Raw genomic sequence first — 23,914 nt, forward strand, 5'->3', positions numbered from 1 at the left:
AATTTTATGCACGTGGACATCGTGGTCTGCCAAAAACGTGGTGTTTGCTTAAAAAATAATTTTTGGTCCTTTATTGAATGCGTTCATTTATGGTTTTGAATTGCATTCTATTGCATTCATTAACCATTCATTCATTCATTGTTTTTTATTCCCAATTGTGACTTTGTATTTTGACTGTTTTGTTTTGTTTTGTTTGTGTGTTTGTGATATTATTTTTTTAAGGTCTTCATTGGTAAGAATACAGTTTGTTTTGATATAACTTACCCTACCCAATAATGGCCTTATTGAAAATAAATTTTGCAACAATTGAAGAGTTCCGTTTGCTTCCGAGGATTGACGCAAAGCGTGTAACCCTCTTGCTTCAGTTGAGGGCTAAGTATGGCCAGCTAGATGAGGAACTGTTTTCCATTGTATTTGGTGGCCCTGTCCCTAGAAATGTCTTGGACATGATTGACTTCACTTCTTATATTTACAAAATGTTGATGTTCCATTCCAAACAGAGGAAGGGGAGGAGTTGTCTAGCTATGATAATGCCCTTGATTTCAGGAATATTGCGAGTGCTCCCACAAGTGAGAAGCAGTCTCGAGCGGTCTCCAATCCTGACCAGCTTGCAGCATTGTTCTCACAGGTAGAGCATTCATATTCCGCAATAGGGGATATCACACGGCATCTTAACTCCTTACCGGAGGTACCAAGTTCACAAATGGACAGAAGCAGACATCAATACATTGAAAGTTCAAAAAGGCTAAGCTTTAATTACCCCACAACTGAAACACCCAACTTAGGCACTGAAAAAAAGCAAATGCATCCCAAGTTCGCTCAAAGCATGAAGTCAAGAGTGTCCAAAAGGAGTACTCTGGCAGAGATGTTCTAAGTTCTCGCCATCAAAAGTGATGTCGCAAATCTCTGTCAGGTTCTCAATCTCGTGACCTTTCTGAAAGTGGGTCATAAGAAGGTTGACAAAGTTCAAAGAGTAAGGTTGAGCTTGTAGGTCATGGTCAAAGGCACCGTGACCAAAAAGGGTCACCAACACATGCCTTTCTAAAGCAAGGAGCTAGTATACAAGACGTCAAATGCGCACTAAGCGTAATGACTCGTGTTCAACCTCTAGCTCATATGACCGGTCACGTGATAGATCACGTAAAGATAACAAATATAGGTCTCATAGGCGTAAACACCAATATTTGTCAAAAAGTAGAACGTCAAGTGACTCCTCCGAGTCTCGGTCTAGGTCACTTAGGCGACATAGGAAGCACTACGCCAAAAGTAGTGCGTCACCAAAGTACCATGCAAGAAAATCTAAATCTAGATTTTACTTTAGTGACTCATCAAGCGAATCAGACCAAATGTCCGATCATGGATATCATGCTAGTCATCATGGCAATCCTAAGCGGTTGCCTAAAAATTTGCGCTTTGATGGGAAGGGAAGCTGGTCAGCTTTTAAACAAAAGTTTGAGAGCTATAGGAGGGTTGGTAAGTGGACTGATGGCGAAAGTCGGGACTACCTTAATTGGTGCCTAGACGGCAAAGCACTAGACTTTTTTGCCATTTTGACTCAAATGGGAGAAAACTATTATTTTATAAGCAAAAAATGCGGAAGTTAGAATACCGGTTTGGGGCAAAGGAATTGCCAGAGACTAGTCGTGCTAAGTTCCAGCAAGCTTCTCAAAAAGCAGATGAAGCGCTTGAGGACTGGGCCGACCGTGTTTTGACATTGGCTACTCCTGCCTTTCGGCACCTCCCCGAGAAACATTGTTCTCAGGAGGCTATTTCCAGATTTTGCCAAGGTTGCATTGACAAAAAGGCTGGCAAGCATGCCTGTTTCGAGCAACCTCGTACCATTCAAGAAGCTCTTGACAAGGTCCGCAATCATCAATATATTACACAGTGCTCACTCTGGCCTTCAGAAAATAAGAGCCATAATTATTTTCCTTTAAAAAAGTAATAGCCAAAAAATATGCGGACTTTTCCGCAAAACGGTACTGAAGGCAAAAAGAAAGAAAAAACAATTAATCTCATTTTATCTATGTTTTATTAAATGTTTATCTATTGGATTTAAGTTATAATATATAAATATATTTATTTTTTTAAACAAGCATATCAGTGTGTCATTTTCTTATAAAATTTTATCATGTCTTTACAATAAAGAATACAATCAATGTTGTGGGTGTGACTTAACAAACCAGATCTCAGCTACAGTTACATACACATAAGAATTAAGGGCAGAGGCCCAAACCCACCCAGAGCCCTAACTAATTATACTATTTTTTATAGTTTTTCCAATTGCAATTTTGGTGAATACAACTCGAAATATTATAAACCACACCTTCCGTATCACCGCATGTGTATTCGTCATTCTATTTTTGCTATTATGAACTTCGAAAATAAATCATAATCGACGAAAATAATACAGTATCCGAAAACGGTAATACGAAAAATTGTACGCGTTTCGCACATGAAATATGCATAATATAAAATATTAATATGCATAATCTAAAATGTGCATATCGTTCGACTACTTTATCTCTTAATACGACGTTTGCCATCGGCCGCAATATTGTAGGCAGAGGCCAATAGCAAATGTAAATGATTTATTAAAAAAATAACACTTTCGCAATGCCGATCATATTTACATCAATTAACGTCACAGAGCGTGAGTTAAAATGATTTCCGGTCTTTTCTTTCCCTGGACGTTTCTCCCCTAGTCTTTTCTCCTCCCAAACCCTAGTCTTTTCTCCTCCCAAACCCTAGTCTTTTCTCCTCCCAACATTTTTTTATTATTTGTATATTTAGGTAGGAAAAAATGAAGTATGTGATTGAAGAATGGTTAATGAAGGAGCATTTTAGTATTTATATATAATATATATATATATATATTTATCAGTGAGTAGTGTTATTTTTAATTATATTTTATTGTAAGTCTATAAGACTATGAAAGAAATAGTAATATAGCGACATATTATTTTAAGTTGATTTAAACTTTATTATTTTAAGTTGATTTAAACGAATTAAATAAAAATTGACTGTTAATTATTCTTGAATATTTCTGAAATGATCAAAAGATGTTGTTTTTCACACTTCTTTAATATGTTTATATGTACTTCAGACTGATTGAACTGTTTGATGTCTAGTTATTAAAGACACAATTTAATTAAATTATCACATGTATGATTGATCAGGAACATTGTTGGTTGATAATTAAATAATAATATAAAAAGGGTACAAAGTGTGAGCTGCCTTTGATCATAATAGAGCAAAAAAAAAAGAGTTAATCATTTTCCCTTTATATACCTTGATTTTTTTTCACCTTCCTTATTACTTTGTAATATTCAAGTGTGTGTTGCTAATATTCAACTTTAAATATGCGGCATAATGCCTGTCTCTAAGTGTATTGCTTGTCAAAAACGCGTGCTAAGAAAAGACTTCGCTATTTCTTGTGATAACTGTGGATTATGGCAGCACATCCATTGTGGAAATACAAGTAAGTAAAGTAAAATGATACTTTAATTTATATTTATTTGCTTTATTTATTCAGAAGTTAATTAAAGTAAATGAATTTTCCTGTTAGGTGACAGTAGTTCCTTTAAATAAACTGTAAAATAAATGTAAAGGTCGCAGTTCCAATATTTTTTCTAAGTTCTCTAAAATTAATGTTGTTTTATTTTTGGCAGTTATTTAAAATTTAATGAATATCCCTCTGAGATGACAGGCAGCAGTCCCAGTGATAACTTTTTTTTCAGATATTAGTTTTTTTTTTAATTAATGTATTATATTTAAAGGTTACATACAGCAGTGTTTGAATAAATTTTTTTCAGAATTATTGTATTTTTATTGCGTTTATTCTTAGGTGACAGACAGCAGTTCCAATAATTATTTTATTTTCTTTCTACAGATATTACACTTGCCCACTACAAGAGAGCTTTAGAAGAAGGTACTGATATTCAATTTGTATGTATACATTGTGAAGAAAGGGATGTCTCTGCAGAACGAGACGAGGAGGTCATGGACACCCAGTTCGAGGATGTTGATCATGTGGACGAAGAAAGGGTCGCTTTACAAGAGGATGTCTCCGCAGAACGAGACGAGGTCATGGACACCCAGTTCGAAGATGATGATCATGTGGACCTTCTCAACGCGTCCGTGAACTACAATGCATCAGAACGCGAACCTCAAACGACGACAGACGACCTTGATGGAATTATCAATGATGATTCGCCAATCTTGGAAACCCCAGAGATCCAAGAAACGCTGGTTGCCGAGGAACCTCTGTCCACTTCCGTTGTCGAAAAAGAACCAGTTACATACACGCTTCTACCAACGGGCAGCAAGTTCGGCAAACCAATTGTTGTTGGGTCCGACGGTTACGCCTACAGCATGTTGAAGAACGGTGGCCACGTTTGGAGATGTAGCCAGATAGGGAAATTACACAAGTGCCAGGCTAAGGTGACTTCGCTCGGCGACAAGTACCAGAAAAACACCACTCTTCATGTTTATCCTGCCGACCCCAGTCTTCTCTACAAGAAAGAACTGTCCGCCAAGATCAAGGCTCATGGCAGTCAACATGTCTATCAGTCTGCGCGTGATATCGCGACAACATCCCTGAACGACCGAGGTCAACGGCCGAACCTGCCCAAGGTGGTAAACCTTACCAGAACAGCCAACCGTCAACGTCAACTGCTTCGCCCCCTACACCATCTGATCTGAACTTCGAAGTCAACCACGAATATCTACAGAGTGAGGATTTCATAATTGGTGACCTGAGAGTTGATGAGGAACGTCACATACTGTTCGCGACTCCAAAACAGCTAGATATCCTGCGCCAAACAAAACGCTGGTTCATGGATGGAACTTTTAAGGTATGTTATATAATTATAAAGAGACTGAAATTAGTTTTACTGGTTTAATTCTATGCTTTCAAAGGATCCACTTTTCACGTTATGCTGTTTATTGCTTACAATATAATCATGACTATAATGACTATAGAAATTAAAAAAGGGTTAGTATTGCAGAGTATAAATTTACATGAATTATCATTACAGGTTGTTGACAAGCCATTCCGCAACGGGCAGCTGATGTCCATCCACGGCTTCGTGAGAAATGAAGAAGAAATGAAGCAGGTACCACTACACTTTGTCCTCATGTCCCGTCGGCGCAAGGAAGATTATGTTGCAGTCCTCCAGAAGGTGAAGGATGTCATGAACAACTTCTCCGTAGAGGGGTTCATGATTGACTTCGAAGCCGGTAAGTGTCCAGAAATAAACGCTTATAATATAAACTGGAAAGTGGCTCCTTAGGAATCACAAACAAAAAAGAAATTATACAGTTTTTACAGATGAGCGATATGATTAAATGTATATCTTCAAAAAAACACTTTTGGTTTAAGGTGCATCATTAATATTGTTTAATAGTTGTGCAGATATTATGATAAAAATGTCATATCAATGATAATTTATATATCAGCTTCCTGGGGTGTGGTCAGAGAGGTTTTTCCAGGAACACAGATCACGATGTAAATCGACCTCATATTTATAGGAGTAGGCGCCAATCATGAAAATTTACGATTGCACGATGAATTTTTCGCAAATTAGCAGTCAGACTAGCGTTGTATCAATGTATAACGCACACCAACTTGTAAAATTAACATTTCGGGGCATACTTCTGCACGGAATACTTGGTACGGTAACACAAAAATGTCAAAATTTCAAAAATCTGAGCCCAGGAAATGAGGATTTATCAACGTCTTTTTTTTCAAATTCAAAAGTTGACGAAAGCCCAGTAATTTCTCTCATCCGCCGGCCTGATCAAGTGTGAGTGTCCCACAATCACCGTTACTACATCGAGCCCATCGCCTTCGACATGCAGCTAGTCCAGAGATACTGCATCGACGTTAAGGCTAACTCCTCAGTCACTGAGGTACACAGGGTAATACACTTTTAAACAAGATTTTATGCAAACAGAATGGATCAAGCCAAATAGAAAGCCATTTATTTACATAAGCTGTATACTACGCTAAATTATCTTCATTGCTTACAAGACCTAACGATTACTGAGAGTCCTTCCAGTCCTTTGGGTTAAACCAGTTCATGGTGTCTTGTGTTGAAAGTTGCTTGTGGGCAAGCTTGTGAAGCGACACAAACAGCATATCCACTTACCTTGATGGCTCTTTCATGCAAGGACATTGACCGCTCAGGCTAATCTGTGACAATAATTTATGCACATGCATTAAACCTTGTCTTCTCAAGACACTCTGGTACCAATTATACAAGTTAGTTGAGAAGACTTTAATGGTTACTGTTTCACAATCTAGAATGGGTTTCTGTTGGTTGTGGTGGTTCGTGAATCAAATTCATGATGGAAGCAATAGGTAACCTGGAGTATTTGAACTTCGCTGTTGGAAAACAGGGTTTACTGCATATGCATTAAGTATTTCCCCTGATAACTTGATAAGCCTGTGCGGACTACACAGGGTTATCTGGGACAACACTTTAGGCAAGAATTTTCCAAGAAAAAGGCTCATTTTTATGTGATTTTAATTAAAGGAAGTATACAAATGAACAAATATGGATCATATACCTAACATGTTTATTCTGTAGATTATTTTAGTATAACTGGTTTGTTACTTTAATGTATTTTGAAAAACTAAAATAAATTTATTGTGAGTATTGTGAGTGTTTTATACATCTCAAATATCATCAAATGCAAATTGTTAATACAACTTTAAAAATGACTTTGTCAGTATCCTTTTTTCCTATTTAAGCCAGTGTGTTACACTAAAGTTAATTATGCATCACACCAGATATCAAAGATTGATAAGGGTTGCATGGACCAGACTGCATGTGAATGTTTGATGAACTCCAACACCTTTTGTACAGCATCTGTACCGAGCCCAGAGTACCATTACTGTTGTTCAACAGCTGAGTGCAACAAACAAATTACCAAGCTTGATTTTGGTGGGAAAGGCCGTCGTAAAAAGAGGTCTTTTGGTTGGCAGGCTATTTGTAACACAGGAAGAGACCATCTGAAGAAGAGCTCAACTTGTATAAAGGCTATTTTTAGCTCTGGAAACCACAACCTGAACAAGAGGTCATATAGTACACAAGCTATTTTAAATACTGGAAAAAGTCACATGAAGAAGAGGTCAACTGGTTCAGAGGCTAATTTCAGCACAAGTACTGCACTGTGGAATGGTTCTTCCCCATCCTGTATTGGTAGGTTTATGTTTATTATTAGCATGGATATTGCGCAAAATGCCAAACTTTATGAGCATACATTCTGGAAAAAGTGGGCTTAATGCATGTGCTTGATGTGTCATTCGAGATTAGCCTAAGCAGTTTGCACAAGTTAACCAGAGACTACACTTTGTCCGTATGTCCGTCCATCAGATGGTTTCCGGATGATAACTTAAGAACGCTTAGGCCTAGGATCATGAAACTTCATAGGTACATTGATCATGACTCGCAGATGACCCCTATCCATTTTGAGGTCACTAGGTCAAAGGTCAAGTTCACGGTGACCTGAAATAGTATAATGGTTTCCGGATGATAACTGAAGAACGCTTATTCCTAGGATCATGAAACTTGATAGGTAGATTGATCATGACTCGCAGATGACCCCTATTGATTTTCAGGTCACTAGGTCAAAGGTCAAGGTCATGGTGACCCGAAATAGTAAAATGGTTTCCAGATGATAACTCAAGAACGCTTATGCCTAGGATCATGAAACTTCAAAGGTACATATTGATCATGACTGGCAGATGACCCCTATTGATTTTCAGGTCACTAGGTCAAAGGTCAAGGTTGCAGTGACAAAAAACATATTCAAACAATGGCTGTCACTACAACGGAGAGCCCATATGGGGGGGCATGCATGTTTTACAAACAGCCCTTGTTTTGAAAACAAATTGATCCAATTAAGAAGGATGGGAGAGTCCACTAGGCATAAATGGGTTAAAATAGATTCTAAAATTTAGAGGGTGGTTATATTATAGCTGAGGTGGTCTTACAGTTAACAAGAATTCTGTTGTATGTGACAAATGATATGTTTGTGATTAAAAAAAAATGTTTGACAAATGTTTCAACTGACTAAACACTTCATTCAGCACACTTAGCATTTCTTATGTTGCATGCTGGGAAATTTGTCGCCTGCTAAAATATTGTCTGCTGAATTTCTAAAATTAGCATTTTCTTCGATATTTTTTAAAGAATACTTATAGAAAAGCAAACAGTTTGGATCCTGATGAATCCAGAATGTGGCGTCTCATCTTGATCCGAACTGTTTGCAAAGTCCTTCAATATTCGGTTCCAGCACTGAAAGACTTTAATGTCTATTTCTACCAAATGCAGAACATCAAAAAATGCACATACATGCAAGAGCTGAATAACTGGCATGCTTAACTTTTTCATAACCAAAAGATTCTTTTCTGTAATAAAAGGCTTAGGGATTCATTAAATAGGAATAAAACAAATCCCAAAAAGGTGCACATTTTCTCTGTGATAATTTTATTGACTCGCATAACTTAAACATCTTGTTAAAAGTCATCTGAATGTGAGAAACGTGCCATAAATAAATTTTCAAAGGGAATTTTGTTCTTGACACATTCTTAGAAAACGAAAAACATATTACACTGCAGGTCTGCACTAAAATGCCTGTTAACCCTTTCTCACAAGCCAAGTGAAAATGGCTATGTGCAAACAGCATAAAACCATTACAGCCTGCAAGTAACTCACAGTCTGTTCACGTTTTATGCTGTTTGCTTCTCATAAGTATCTAGGGGTTGGAAATGAAGCCTTAAAAACTTGAATCTAGTAATTTGAGAATGGTCTTTTATTAAACAGACAGTATTGGGATACAAGGCACCCGGGTGCAATACCCTAGCTCTTTGCGAATAAATCCCTTGGTTCTTTTACGTGCTCAGTGTATAGCACCGATACACACAATAATTACCTGGGTTTCATACCAGTACATCTCTAGTTGGGTGGGAAACACTTGAATATTTCTGAAATTTCCACTGCCCCGGCCGGGAATTGAATCAGGAACCTCTGCAATGGTAGACCAGAGTGTTACCACTCGACCACCGCACCATCCAATTTAGCCATGCTCTGTGAAAAGGGGGTTTAATGCATGTGCGTAACGCGTTCTCCCTGATTAGCCTTTGTGGATGACACTTTCCACTTTAATGATATTTCTCGTTTCAAGAAAGCCTCTTCTTAGCAAAAATCAAGTTTAGACAGAAAGTGTCGTCCTTGATTAGCAGACTGCACAGGCTACAAACATAGATACTCATAACTTCCTGTTTTAAAAATAAAAATGTGGTCCTTAAATATAGCAAACACTTTTGCAATAATATCATTCTCCTGTTGTTTGTTTCTACTTGTTTAGATTTAAAAGTGGTGTCCATGTATTGTTTAATAGTTGCACTGAAACTTTAACCTTTTAAAGGACTTATTTGTTCGGATGTAATCAAAATGCTTTAAAAAGTATGTTCAAGAGAGATTTTTTTAAAGGGAAACAACCTTTACTTGCTAAGTCTAAAAATGTATAAAGAAGTAATTGGTCTTGCTTTGATTATCTCCCTGTTAACAATTGTCCTTGTGTGTTTTGTACACAAAATACCCATACAATGTTCTAATAACAAAAAACTTGTGTATTCAAAGTTAATGCGCCTATGGATGAATTCTATGTGAACCTGTAGTCTGTTTGAACACTCTTACCTAAATATTTGACTTGACTTATGAAAGTTCGGATACATTTTTGAACAACAGGTGGGATTTCCAGCTTATAAGTATTTAAAGAAAGATTTTCAATTTTGTTGTGTTAATATTTTGAGGAGGGAAGAAGAAACAAAGTGAAAATGGCTCTGTGCAAGCAGCATAAAACCAGAACAGCCTGCGAGTAACTCACGTTCTGTTCAGGTCTTATGCTGTTTGCTGCTCATCAGTATCTAATCGTTGGAAATGAATCCTTACAAACTTGAATCTAGAAAGAAAAGTCTTTAATTAAATTTAACTTTCTAAGGGATTACAAATGTGTGAAAATAGGTATATAAGTGGTAAAGCCAGAGTATCGGATGACACCCCCCCCTCCTGTCAGGTGTAGTGACCACCCAGCAATGTCAAATGCTTCCAGGAACGGGGACTGAACCTTGGAGTTTGCTTACCCAACAGTAATTATTATCCTTTTACCTCTTAGATACCTATTTTTATGCTTATGTAGTCCCTTAGAAAGCTAAATTTATTAAAGACCTTTCTTACTAGATTCAAATTTTAAAGGCTTCATTTCCAACCCTTAGTTACTGATGAACAGCAAACAGCATAAAATCTGAACAGACTGAGAGTTACTCGCAGGCTGTTCTGGTTTTATGCTGTTTGCAAATTAAGCCATCTTCACAGTTTCACTTTGCTTATTATAAAGGAATGGGTTAAAGAGCTGTCAGTTATTGTAGCAGACAAGAATTTTATTAGAAGAAATCCTGTATACTTGCAGATACGAGTGGGTGGGCTGGTGTAATGACACACATAATTTCACATAATTTTATGAGAAGTAATCCCGTCTACTTGCAGATATGAGTGGGTGGGCCCCTGGCTACAGATTGTCCATGGCTTTCCATGGATTTCAGCATGGACATTGTCCATGGAGTATTGAAACACTTGTCCATGGACGGAAAATTATATCCATGGACAATGTCCATGATGCAAACTGATAGCAATTGTCCATGCTGTCCATGGTCATTGTCCATAGCATTGTCCATGCTGTCCATGGTCATTGTCCATGCTGTCCATGGTCAGTGTCAATGCTGTCCACGGACATTGTCCATGCTGTCCACGGACAATGTCCACCCTGCTGATGGACAATGGCCAAGGACAGTGTCCATGCCGTCCATGGACATTGTCCATGGATGGCATGGACAATGTCCATGCTGTCAGGAGCAGATGTGTGGGTGTCTTGACTCTCTCAAAAAATGTTGTTTATTAATTCTGCCCGCCCTTGACTCCGTCCTTGGAATATTGAAGGAGTTTACGTGTTCCTTTTCTGAAAATAGACTAAATAAAAAAGCATGGCAATTATCAGCAACTGACTATATCATGACTATATCATTACAAAAAGTAACCCTACTCTAAAAATAAGATCAAAAACATATATATAAAAGACAAGATATAAATTTATCCTAAATGTTTAATATATACATCTCGTTATCATTTCAGTTACATGTAAATTCAAGTTTTTTAGGTGGATCTGGATGGCTTTACCACGTCCCTGAGTTTTTCTCGGATCATTACAGGTGTAACGTGTAGGAAAGCCTTAGCCACAACACCTGTAAAGGACAATATCAAACTTTAATATACATTGTTTTAAATGTACTGATACAGACATGATTTTTGTTTTAATTAGTGAGTTTTTTTCAGAACCCTATATGGTCTCCATAAATAAATAGGGAACAATTACAAGTCTAAATTCAAGTTACTTGCAAGCACAACATTATTTTAATACTTTAATCTTAAGCAAGCACCTTGGTTGAACAGTAGTAGAACAGCTGCATCACTTCTCACTTAAAAGATTCATTATCGTCCATATGTCCTGTTGATAGCATCTGGTGCAGGCAGGTCTTGATAATCTGGTTGAGGATCTAGTTGTTGTTTCTGGAGTTGTTGTTGCTGCTGTGGTTGTTGCTGCTGCTGAGTTGGTTGCTGCTCGAGTTGTTGTTGTTGCTGTTGCGGTGGTTGTTGCTGTTGGAGAAGTTGCTGCTGAAACTGTTGCTGTTGCTCTGTAAGTCTACCATCAAGCTGTCAAAAAAGTATGATATCTACCCTTAATATTGAAGTCCTACTTGTGACTAAAATAAATGGAATTTTGATCTTATGTCACGTTTTGAATAAGTCAATTTAGGAGATAAAGTGATAGCTCAGTGTGTAGAGCACCAGTCAAGTTAATGAGCACTTTTTGCTCAGGTTAGCTTAAAACTAAACTAAATAATGACAAAATATATTTAACACAGTATCTTTTTATTTTAACTTGAATTTGTTGGTATGATTAGTACACATTTAATATTGCTACAATTAGAATGGTGTGTAATTGAATTGGTATGAAAATGCACAGTGAAACCTAAAAAAATATTTATTTATAAACATTAACATCATTAAATGAGCATTGAGTGCTCATCAGCACACTGCACAAAACTCCCTTTAAGCCTCAGTTCCCTAGCATGATAAACATTAAACACATAATAGGTCTTATTACTTCCTTTATCAAACTGCAAACTGCACTTAGTGAAAATTCATGTGACAGCAGCATTTAAATTAATATTTGCCATACTATGACCTCAAATATCACATCCAAAAAAGGTCTACAATGATGCCATAAGAAGCATAAATTTTAAGGAATATTTAAAAATATGAAAAGCATAAACCTTCAGTTGTTGTTCTATTCCTAGACAGACTGCTGAAACACTGTATGTACATGTATCACTCTTTAACAACACTTCATGTCACTTTCCAATTGATATCAATACATTATTATTTTAAGAAATTGTTAGTAATGGAAAAACTCATCTCTACTGTTTGTGAAATTACTTTTACTTCATTTTAACAACAAGTTTTACCTGTATATTTTCTAACAGTCATGTGTACTCCAGGATTTCAAACTACGAGGTAAACCATCTGTGTTTGAATCCAGCCAATCAGACAAGGCTGTTATATGTTATAACCAATAGATTGAAGCAGACATCTGGCATACAGACAGTGCTTATCAGATAGTGTGTTAACCTCCATTGTAGTTTGATATTCAGAGAAATCAGAGTGTGTATACAACTTGAACAGTGTTAAAAAAAATTAACTTGTAGAAATTGCTTTAAAAGTTACTACTACTACTACTACTACTACTACTACTACTACTACTACTACTACTACTACTACTACTACTACTGCTGCTACTGCTGCTGCTAATGCTGCTACTGCTGCTACTACTTGTTACTACTACTTCTACTTCTACTACTACTACTACCACTAACACCACCACCACCACCACAGATACAACAACAACTACAACTGCTACTACAACAATAACTACAACAACAACAACAACTACTACTACTACTGCTGCTGCTGCTGCTCCTCCTCCTGCTGCAGCTCCTACTACTTCTACTACTACTACTACTTCTACTACTACTACTACTACTACTACTACTACTACTACTACTACTACTACTACTCCTACTACTACTACTACTACTACTACTATTACTACTACTACTACTACAACTACTACTACTACTACTACTACTACTACTACTACAACTACTACTACTACTACTACTACTACTTCTACTACTACTACTACTACTACTACTACTACTACTACTACTACTACTACTACTACTACTACTACTACTACTACTACTACTTCTTCTACTTCTACTACTACTACTACTACTACTACTACTACTACTCTTGCTGCTGCTGCTGCTACTACTTCTGCTTCTAAAAAATGATTTTAATTTATATGAATTCTCCATGTCATTTCCAGTAATTTGAAACCCAACATGAGCTAAAAATCGAAGAAATAAGGTACTTATGAATTTTTTAAACTTTTTTCATGTTTTGACACTTAAAAGATTTTCTGCCAAAAATACACTTTCACATGATAGAAATACTCCAAGTATGAGAAATGAACTTGACCATGGACAACGTCCATGGTAAAATTGCTTTCTCTGGACAATGTCCATGCTATCCATGGACAATGTCCATGCTATAATTGCTTTCCCTGGACAATGACCATGCTATCCATGGACAGTGTCCATGGACAATGTCCAGTAACTTGCCTTATCCATGGCTTTCTCTGTTTTTACCATGGATATCCATGGATACCCATGGATATCCATCCTGATTTCAGGACTGTCCATGGACAATCTGTAGCCGGGCAGTGAGTGGCGTAATGACAAAGCAGACTTCCAGGGCCCTCTGATAATCACGTTCAAATTTGACCAAGTTCAGCAAAGTCTTCATCAACTGCAACAACCTCTTTTCCAAGGACGTTCGTGTTTTCAAGATGGCGCTGGTCTACTTCAGCGTTGGCGGGAATCTCTACCAGAACTGTCCGGGCAAGTATGACTTTATTCGGGACAACGTAGTGGAGTAATCAAGACCCGTGATGATCAAACTGAACAACAACGTGGGTCAGTACGTCCGTCTGCAGTTGTACTTTGTTTCCAAGTGGATCATGATCAGTGAGGTGCAGTTCATATCAGGTATGCAATCAGGAATATTGAAACCTCTATTCAGGAATTTTATTTAACCTTATTCTGAGAAAATTGAGATCGAGTCTTGCTCACATCATGAAGCTTTTGTTCTTATCAGTAATGTTATATTTAAAAAATGAGTTTAAGCATAAGCCTTAATTGGTAATGTAATGTGCATAGTTCAGGAATTTTGAAGTGAAAGCTCATTTTTATGCCCCCAGTAGGGTGGCATATAGCAGTTGAACTGTCAGTCAGTCAGTAAGTTAGTCAGTCTGTCCGTCCGAAAACTTTAACGCTACCCATAACTTTTGCAATCTTGAAGATATCAACTTGATATTTGGCATGCATATGGATCTCATGAAGCTGCTCATTTTGAGTGGTGAAAGGTCAATGTCATCCTTCAAGGTCAAAAGTAAAAAAAAATACAATCCAAGGAAAGTAATAAGCTTTAAAAAGGAGATAATTTCTAAACCTGCCAAATGATACATTGAAACTTTTTTTCAAAGCGGCACAATATGGGGCATTGTGTTTCTGACAAACACATCTCTTGTTATTTCCATTTATACAATTAGTTTATTCCATTGATTTTCCATTTATATGAAACCCATCTGAACATCATTTTTATTTAGTGTAAACTTGAAATACTAAACCTTTAAATAAGGATACTTAGCACAATCAACAATTCATTAAGATTTACATGAATAATTTTTGTTAATACCATTGAATTTTTAAAACTATTGATGATCATTTTATTGTATATTCCAGATGTAAAAATCATCAATTATCAATAATAATTAACTTTCATGAAATTAGAATAAAGTAAAACACTTGGTTACAATATTCTGCTATTTCTGTGTTAATATTCTGCACTCTCTGTCCAAGCAGAACCTGTGACAGGCAACTTCACAGAGGAGGTTCCCCCTGAGACTTTGAAACCCCCAATGGTTCCTCCTAAACCTGAGGACAAGAACTATGAACATGAGCTGAACATTGGCAAGGAGGGCAAGGGTGATTGGGGATGTATTACCATACTCTACCAGGTATTATGGTGCTGCCACCAAGACCTGAGGATAAGTACTACGAACTTGAGCTGAATGCAGACACCTGTAGATCAGTGTTTTTGACAAAAGCCCCCTACAGCAGAAATCACCCCTAAAATTAATTTTTTAAGTCAGCCTCCAATCAAAGGCATCATAATTCTCCAGACACATGATATGGTATTTGAAAATCAAAAATACTATTAAAAAAACTTGTTAGAAGGTTTATCTTTAAAATAACTTTGCCAAGTTCAAATCTGGGTCACATGTGTCCAAAAATTAGGTCAAGGTTTAACGCTTGGTTTTCCTTGAACTCAGGTGAGCGTTTAAGTCCATAAGGGCCCTCTTGTTTATTGTATGTGTCTGAATGGGAACGCTATATTAAACATAGTACATCAAATTTGATTTGCAATCAGCGCAACATTGTGCTAATAGTCAAGTTCAGCAGACGTCATGCTTATTGTTGTTATCGCTATCATTTTTATAACATTGAACTTTGTCAAAAAAGTTGAACCTTGTACCTGGATTGCACTTCTGGTCTTATTAACAAGCAATTTACATCTACATGATCAGTGATAAAATTCATGCCTACTGCAATTCTATATCCCCAGGTCCGCAAGTACATTACATTCATGTGACTGTATTTCTCCATTACCAGGTAAGTACACAGGCAATGTGGAGCCAGAGGAAGCTTCCAAGCAGCAAACACCAGGAAGTGACATCATCGGTATCATCATCGGTTCCCTGGCTGGGCTTATTGCGATTTTCATCGCCGTAGTTATCTTCATTGTGTGCCGACACCAGCGGCAGAAGAAAAACAACAACCGTCGCATGAAGACTGCAATCACGGATACACACAACCAGACTTTGGTGAATCTTTTTGACCTGCAGGGGACACACACCAATGGCAAGGTGCTCAAAGGCCACGTGTACAATGTAGTACCCCTCACTGAACTTGAGTCTGACAGGGACTGCTGGAGCGGTGAGTCTGAGTCTTATCTTAGATACCCTGGGCCAGTAATCACAGAGCTCATCAGGACATTCCCCTTCTTAACCCATTACCACTTAGATATGTATTTTTACACATTTGTAGCCCCTTAGAAAGTAAAAATTCTTTCTAGATTCATGTTTTAAAGGCTTCATCTCAAACCCTTAGCAGGAGTGGCAAAATCAAATGTCCGAGTTGCCCGAGTCGTACATTTGCTTGTCTGGGCAACTGATTTTTTTCAATTTAGTTGTCCCAAGCTTTTTTAAAGTCGGGTCCAGGTATACAAAAAAATACATTGTATTAAAGCCGTAATTAAGTTTTACAATACCGGATGTTGACATGCGATTACATTGTCAGTGCTATTTGCGGAGCAATCAAGCTAAAATACGGGCACTCTCCTGCGCAGTGATCTCCCTTATTCTGTAAGAGACCAGGAGCATGCCGCATTTTAAACATTCGGCCCGAGTGTTAGACAGTGTACAGACTGGTTTCTTTATTTTTACAATCAGACGGAAATAAAAAGTATCAAAGTAAGATAATCAAAACACGGTCTACCTTGTTATTTAAGACGACTTTAATGGTAAAAATGGAACATTTAGTTTTTTAGCTCATCTATTTTTTGAAAAAAAATTATGAGCTATTGTCATCACCTTGGCGTCGGCGTTGGCGTTGGCGTTGGCGTTGGCGTTGGCGTTGGCGTCGGCGTCCGGTTAAGTTTTGCGTTTAGGTCCACTTTTCTCAGAAAGTATCAATGCTATTGCATTCAAACTTGGTACACTTACTTACTATCATGAGGGGACTGGGCAGGCAAAGTTAGATAACTCTGGCGTGCATTTTGACAGAATTATGTGCCCTTTTTATACTTAAAAAATTGAAAATTTTGGTTAAGTTTTGCGTTTAGTTCCACTTTTCTCAGTAAGTATCAATGCTATTGCATTCAAACTTGGTACACTTACTTACTATCATGAGGGGACTGGGCAGGCAAATTTAGATAACTCTGGCATGCATTTTGACAGAATTATGTGCCCTTTTTATACTTAGAAAATTGACAATTTTGGTTAAGTTTTGTGTTTAGGTCCATTTTATTCCTTAAGCATTAAAGCTATTGCTTTCATACTTGCAACACTTACTAACTATCATAAGGGGACTGTGCAGGCAAAGTAATGTAACTCTGACTGGCATTTTGACAGAATTATGTGCCCTTTTTATACTTAGAAAATTGAAAATTTGATTAAGTTTTGTGTTTAGGTCCACTTTATTCCTACAGTATCAAAGCTATTGCTTTCATACTTGCAAGATTTATGAACTATCATAAGGGGACCGTGCAGGCAAAGTTATGTAACTCTGACTGGCATTTGAACGGAATTATGGGCCCTTTATACTTAGAAAATTGAAAATTTGGTTAAGATTTATGTTTTGGTCCACTTTACCCCTAAAGTATCATAGATATTGCTTTCATACTTGGAACACTCACAAACTATCATAAGGGTACAGTAAAAGGACAAGTTGCATAACTCTGGTTGTCATTGTTACGGAATTATGGCCCTTTTTTGACTTAGTAACTTTTAATATATGGTTAAATTTTGTGTTTCGATCCACTTTACTTCTTAAGTATCAAGGCTATTGCTTTCAAACTTCAAATACTTACATGCTATCATGAGGTTACTGTACCTGGCAACTTTAATTTTACTTTGACCTTTGAATGACCTTGACTCTCAAGGTCAAATTATTAAATTTTGCTAAAATTGCCATAACTTCTTTATTATGATTAGATTTGATTGATACTTTGATGAAACTACTCTTACCTGACATACCACAATAGACTCCACCCAAACCATCCCCCGTGCCCTCCCCTCCCCCCCCCTCCCCCCCTCCCCCCCCTATTTTTTTTTTTTTTTTTTTTTAAGATCATCTAACAAATGACCACCACACCCTCACACTATACCCCCCCGCCACCCCACCCCCTCCCCCCCTAATTTTTTTTTTTTTTTTTTTTTTTTTTTTTTTTTTTTTTTTTTTAAGATCATCTCACAAATTACCACCACACCCTCACACTATACCCCCCCATTTTTTTTTTTAAAATGGTTATGTTTGAAATACCGTCCAACCATCGCACCCAAACCCCCCCCCCACCCCCCCCCCATCGCCCCCCCACCCCCCCCCCCCCCCCCCCCCCCCCCCCCCCCCCCCGGATTTTTTTTTTTTTTTTTTTTTTTTTTTTTCGCTTTTTTGGAAGATAATGTAATAAATGTCCACAACCCCACACTATACACCCCTCTTCACTCCGATCCTCCCTCCTTTGTGATTGAAAATGAGAGTCCCTTCACCTTTAAAAAGAAAATAGATGAGCGGTCTGCACCCGCAAGGCGGTGCTCTTGTTTAAATCTTCAACAACGGAGCAGAAACCCAAAGCTTTGAGCAGTCCACCTCCCAAAAAAACTAAGACAGATTATGATAAAAAATATGATCTAAGTAAACGCACCAGAACTTTTCAAGAAACTTGGCTCACAGATTTTCAATGGTTACCAGTTGATGATAATCAAATTGCTAACAGTAGCGACGCAGAGCCTCAGTCTGATGAGGTCGACATATTGGATTAGTTTAATTTGTTAAGATTACGATGTACTTATGTTCAACACATGTTCTCATAACACTAGCTTTGCAAGATTAAAAGTTTTAGAAAGTCTTGATATTGTTTATAATATACTGCTATAATGAATGTACTATTGAAATACAACTATAAACAAAACTAGCAAATCATACGCATTTTGGTATATTCCGCATTGTTTTACATGAATCAATAAATGCGTTTATAATTTATATAATCATTAACGGACAAGTGTAGTTCAGCAACGGACAAGTTAAATTTCCTAAATGGTTGTCCATGGACAAGTATAGTTTTTTGAGATTTCGCCACCCCTGCTTAGATACTGATGAGCAGCAAACAGCATAAAACCTGAACAGACTGCAAGTTACTCGCAGGCTGTTCTGGTTTTATGCTGTTTGCACATAGCCATTTTCACTTTGAGTGGGAAAGGGTTAATGAATAAGATCATCCAATTCATAGCAACAAATACTTGACTCTGTATGTATTACTTTCAAAAAAGGCATTTTATGCTGGACTTGTAAAGATGTTCTTACAGTACAACACTATAATTGTTAACTGCGTGATAAGTCACAGTAGTCTTTATATTACTACATTCACTGAAACAAATTATATATAAAAATATATATTCATCTGTGCTTTTTATGCTCCCCGAAATATTTTCAGTGGAGCATATAGTTGCCTGTTTGTAGTTCCTTCCTTCCTTCACACTTTTGTTACAGTTTCTCATAGCACCTTCAATACTTTACCGATCTCTTTCATATTTGGCATGTAGGTACCTTGCATGTACCTCTACCTTTTGATGAGGTTTGAGGTCACTGGGGTCAAGGTCACCGAGGCTAATAATAGACTTCCTTCTGTCACACTTTTGCTATCAGTATATCAGCAGGTGCGCATTATTGCAACACTTGTTAATCATGCTGTAGAATACAGGACAGATTTATACAGCATTAACTTTCCAGTTTAGACAAATTGAGCGCATATATACAGCAATAGTATGGAATTGTTGAAATTCATAAAATACCTTATGTCTATGGCTCTTTCATGTTGTTTTTCTCCTGTTTTAAAATTCATATTTATAAACAATTCTAACACTATACGCGACTTGTTTTCTTTAGACAAAGAAAGAAATCAAGTGTGAGTTGTTCTGCAGTAATGTATGGGCAGAGCTTAATTTTTAGAAAATAGTTCCGAATAAATAAAGAAAATATTGCAGTAAAATGCATGTGCTAAAACCCGCTCTAAAAGAAAAGTAATAAATGTAGCATGTATATGTATGTAATGAAACGACAAATTGTATATTTGGTGATAAGTGGCATAACCACGCCTACAAAGAATGTTGGAAACGTAATTAAGAAAACATATATAGCATGTACGCTTTTCAGTAGCATCAATTAACAGATGTCATTAAGTTTTCTGTGATGTTTGATCTCAATGAAAGTGATGTCATTTGGAAAATTTTATGAATGAAAACAGCGTCATATGTTTGTACAATTCAATGATGTCACTAAATAGTGAACTTTGTACTAAGAAGGGCGGAGTATTGAAAAATATAGTTCACGTCCAAAAGCTTGAACCAAATCAATAAGAATCGTGTTTTAGAATCAAAATGATATTTTTCAATCAGTCATTGGTTTGTTGTCAAATAACCCACAGTAAGGAGTATAAATGCGTGTTATGAAATCGCACTCATGATTTAATTCCTACGCATCTATACTCCTTACTGTGGGTTATTCAACAACAAACCATGATAGACAAATATTATTTCTTAAACAAACAAAACGTGAAGCTCTATAAGGCTGTCATGAGTTGTATGCAAACATGGCAGAGAATTTCTAAAAACAGAATATTTTATCAAATTGTTTAACTTGACTCTTACATCATCAAGAAGAATTATAATGCATAGAAAAAACGTTATCTAATGCTTCTTTTCCAGAATTATACCATGAAAATTTACCTTTATGCAACTTTGCTAGGATATCTTAAAGAGACTGTCAATCATGAATAACGAAAAAAGAAAAGTTCTAAAATATTTTAAATATACGTATTATTTTTTCAATTATTAGTTTAAATTGATTTAAATATCTCGACTGGTATATTACATGACCTGAAAAAAGCTCATATTTTCAGTATATTTGGTAATAAAATTTCGCGATGTGAAATCGAAAGTACATCGCGAAAATAGGTGACATAACGATATACACACTATAAATAACGCAAGTAGATTGATCATTTTATGTATAAAATATATACATTTCACTGCACATGCACGATTTGCATTCCTGGGTTTACCACGTGACGATGATGATCAATCTACTGGCGTTATTTATAGTTAACTGGTACTTACCTCGTAGACTTACCAAATATGCTGAAAATATGAAAACTTAATAACTTTTTTCAAGCTATGTTATATACCAGTCGTAATATTTTACTCAATAAAAACTAGTAATTTAGAAAAAATACGGTATTTTACAACTTTTCTTTTTTTCGTTGTCGTGGTTGACAGTCCCTTTAATGCCTGCATTCGTGCATTGTTTCAGAATCAAACCTTTTTTGTTTAAAGAAAGATCCTAGTACTTGTGTAGAGCAAGAACTAATTTATGGTGAGTAATGAAACTTGTGTACAATAATATCTCATGGAGAATGTTTAAACATTTACAGAACGCCCCAAGCACAATGGTTATCGGGAACCAAAGGACTCGGTAATCATAAATTGGGGCAGCTTGTCTGCTAAGCTGACTGACCTTCCAGAATTACTTTCACCAGTTACTAGACTGGTTCTGCTTGGTGCATGGGAGTTGAAGTGAATACAGTCGTGCATGTAAATAGATGGCTTTGGGGGAAATGCTGCTGATATTGATATGACATTATTATTCAGAAATGCATGGGATATTTATTTTAACAGAGCTTTACTTTTTACCTCCCATTTTTACCGTAACCCATTTATGCCTAGCATCTAGAAAAAAGGTCTTGGCAAACAGTGTAGAGCATGATGTGGCGTCTATGCAGCGTCTCATCATGGTCTGCGCTGTTTGCTTAAAGGAATTTCTGTAAGAAATATTCTAAATATAGAAACAAATATACTAGACATCCCTAATTTTGGAAATAAATTGATCCAATTTAGAAGGATGGGAGAGTCCACTAGGCATAAATGGGTCAATTCAAAATTTATGACAAAAACAAAACAAAAATAAAAATATTTCAATTAGATTTATAAAATTCTAGAAAAACTAATCAAAGTTAGAATGTTTTCAATGTAATATTTTACGAAAGTTTTTTTGTTTCATGATGGTAAAAGCCAACCATAGAAATCATTTTGTTTTAGAAATGAAATCTTACCATTTTAGCAATCTATGCCTCAACTAAAATTTTCACACAAGACCCGACAATAAAATTGAACCAAGAAGTTTGCTTCAAGAACCAAGTAGTTTGCTTAAAAAGCCATTCAAGTTCTTGTTTTATTTTCTTTAAAATCTTATCTAGGAAGTAGTTAATACACCTGCTTGATAATAGTCCATAAAGTATAAAAATTTCCATAGTACTTTTTTGTAAACAATTGTGAATAATGTGATGATTAACAGTTCTTGTCTTCGATCACTTTGTGTTTCGGCTTACCAACAATTCATTTTGCTCTTACTCATAAAGTGTGCACAAATATGTAATGAAATCACCATGTTTTGTAAATTACCTATGTAACAACCCTTTGACAATATTTCAGCCTTCACAAACTAACATCCTATCCACTTCGCAGAAAAGTTATGCCTGCTAAATTGACTTAAGCATTTCCTACTCAGAGGCGAAGTAAAAATGGCTATGTGCAAACAGCATAAAACCCAAACAGCCTGCAAGTAACTCGTCGTCTGTTCAGGTTTTAAGCTACTTGCTGCTCATCAGTATCTAAGGGTTGGAAATGAAGCCCTAAAATTTTGAATCTGGTATCTTTAATTACATTAAACTTTCAGAGGGACTACACACGCGTCAAAATACGTATCAAAGTTGTAAAGGACTAACTGAAGGCTGTCATTTGACTTAAATATTGTTGAAAATGGCAAAAAAACACTAACAAACTAACAAACCTCCCCTGTAGTGAAACAATTTGAATATAGCAAATTGTTAGTTGAGGCAATATTTTCACATCAGCATTAGCAAGTGCTCTGAGTGCAATAACATTTCCTTCTTGCTTAATAATATAGTTATGTACCTGACTAACTACAACAATAAGTTTAAGTGTATAATGCAGAGTATTTATTTTCACTAAATATTTTTACAAGTGAGACATAGTAGGAAGTGAGACATAGTAGGTTGAAAAGAATATCTGTAATGTATCTGTATCTGTAAATGGTTCTCTTAATGAATAACAAGAAATATCTTTAAAAAGGATATACGGCGTTGATTGTGGTTGCAGTTAATGAAAGGTAAAGACTTCAATGAATGAGATCAAAGATAGCGAATGTCTTTTTCTGTGCAGTTCTTAGCTGCAGCAAACGCAGTACGGGATGATACGCGGAGTTTTCGCGGCTTATTTTACATTATTACATATTGCTGGTCATAAACGTATAGATACAAAACAGAAAACCAAAAGAAGAATGGAAGTGAAATTAAAAAATATGAGTCAACCGGCCACACGCGAATTATCATTACATATTTTAAATATTTATACGCGCGTTCTTGAACAAACCTGTTTTAGTGGTTTGTCTGGCGTTGCTATTTGATTCGATTATTAACAGTATCGAGAATCATTGCGCTCATGCTTAATTCATTAGTCAATATAATGGCATAATTCTTGTTAAATTAATTAAAAATAATATTTGTCATGGTATTGTTGTAAAACACATTAAGAATCTATTATGGACATACCATATGATATCGCTGGATGTCTTCATTTAACATCTGTCTGGTCTAAAGAAAATTCCAGTTCACCTAGTTCACGCTATAGCGTCTTTATTATGTAACGATTATTTTCCTGGCCGCGAACCCTGATCAGCACATAGGGTAGAGACGCAGCGATGACCTGTATGTAAACTCTGACATTGACACACAGTGGCCGCAAATTG

At 36.4% G+C, this 23,914-nt stretch overlaps 1 pseudogene; it reads left to right on the forward strand.

Moving 5' to 3' along the window:
- Positions 1–3,891: 3,891 nt before the first annotated feature.
- LOC127833466 (discoidin domain-containing receptor 2-like) overlaps positions 3,892–23,914 on the forward strand; it is a 32,331-nt pseudogene continuing 12,308 nt past the window's right edge.

This window comes from Dreissena polymorpha, chromosome 6 (genome assembly GCF_020536995.1).
Source record: "Dreissena polymorpha isolate Duluth1 chromosome 6, UMN_Dpol_1.0, whole genome shotgun sequence".
Classification (NCBI taxonomy): Eukaryota; Metazoa; Mollusca; class Bivalvia; order Myida; family Dreissenidae; genus Dreissena; species Dreissena polymorpha.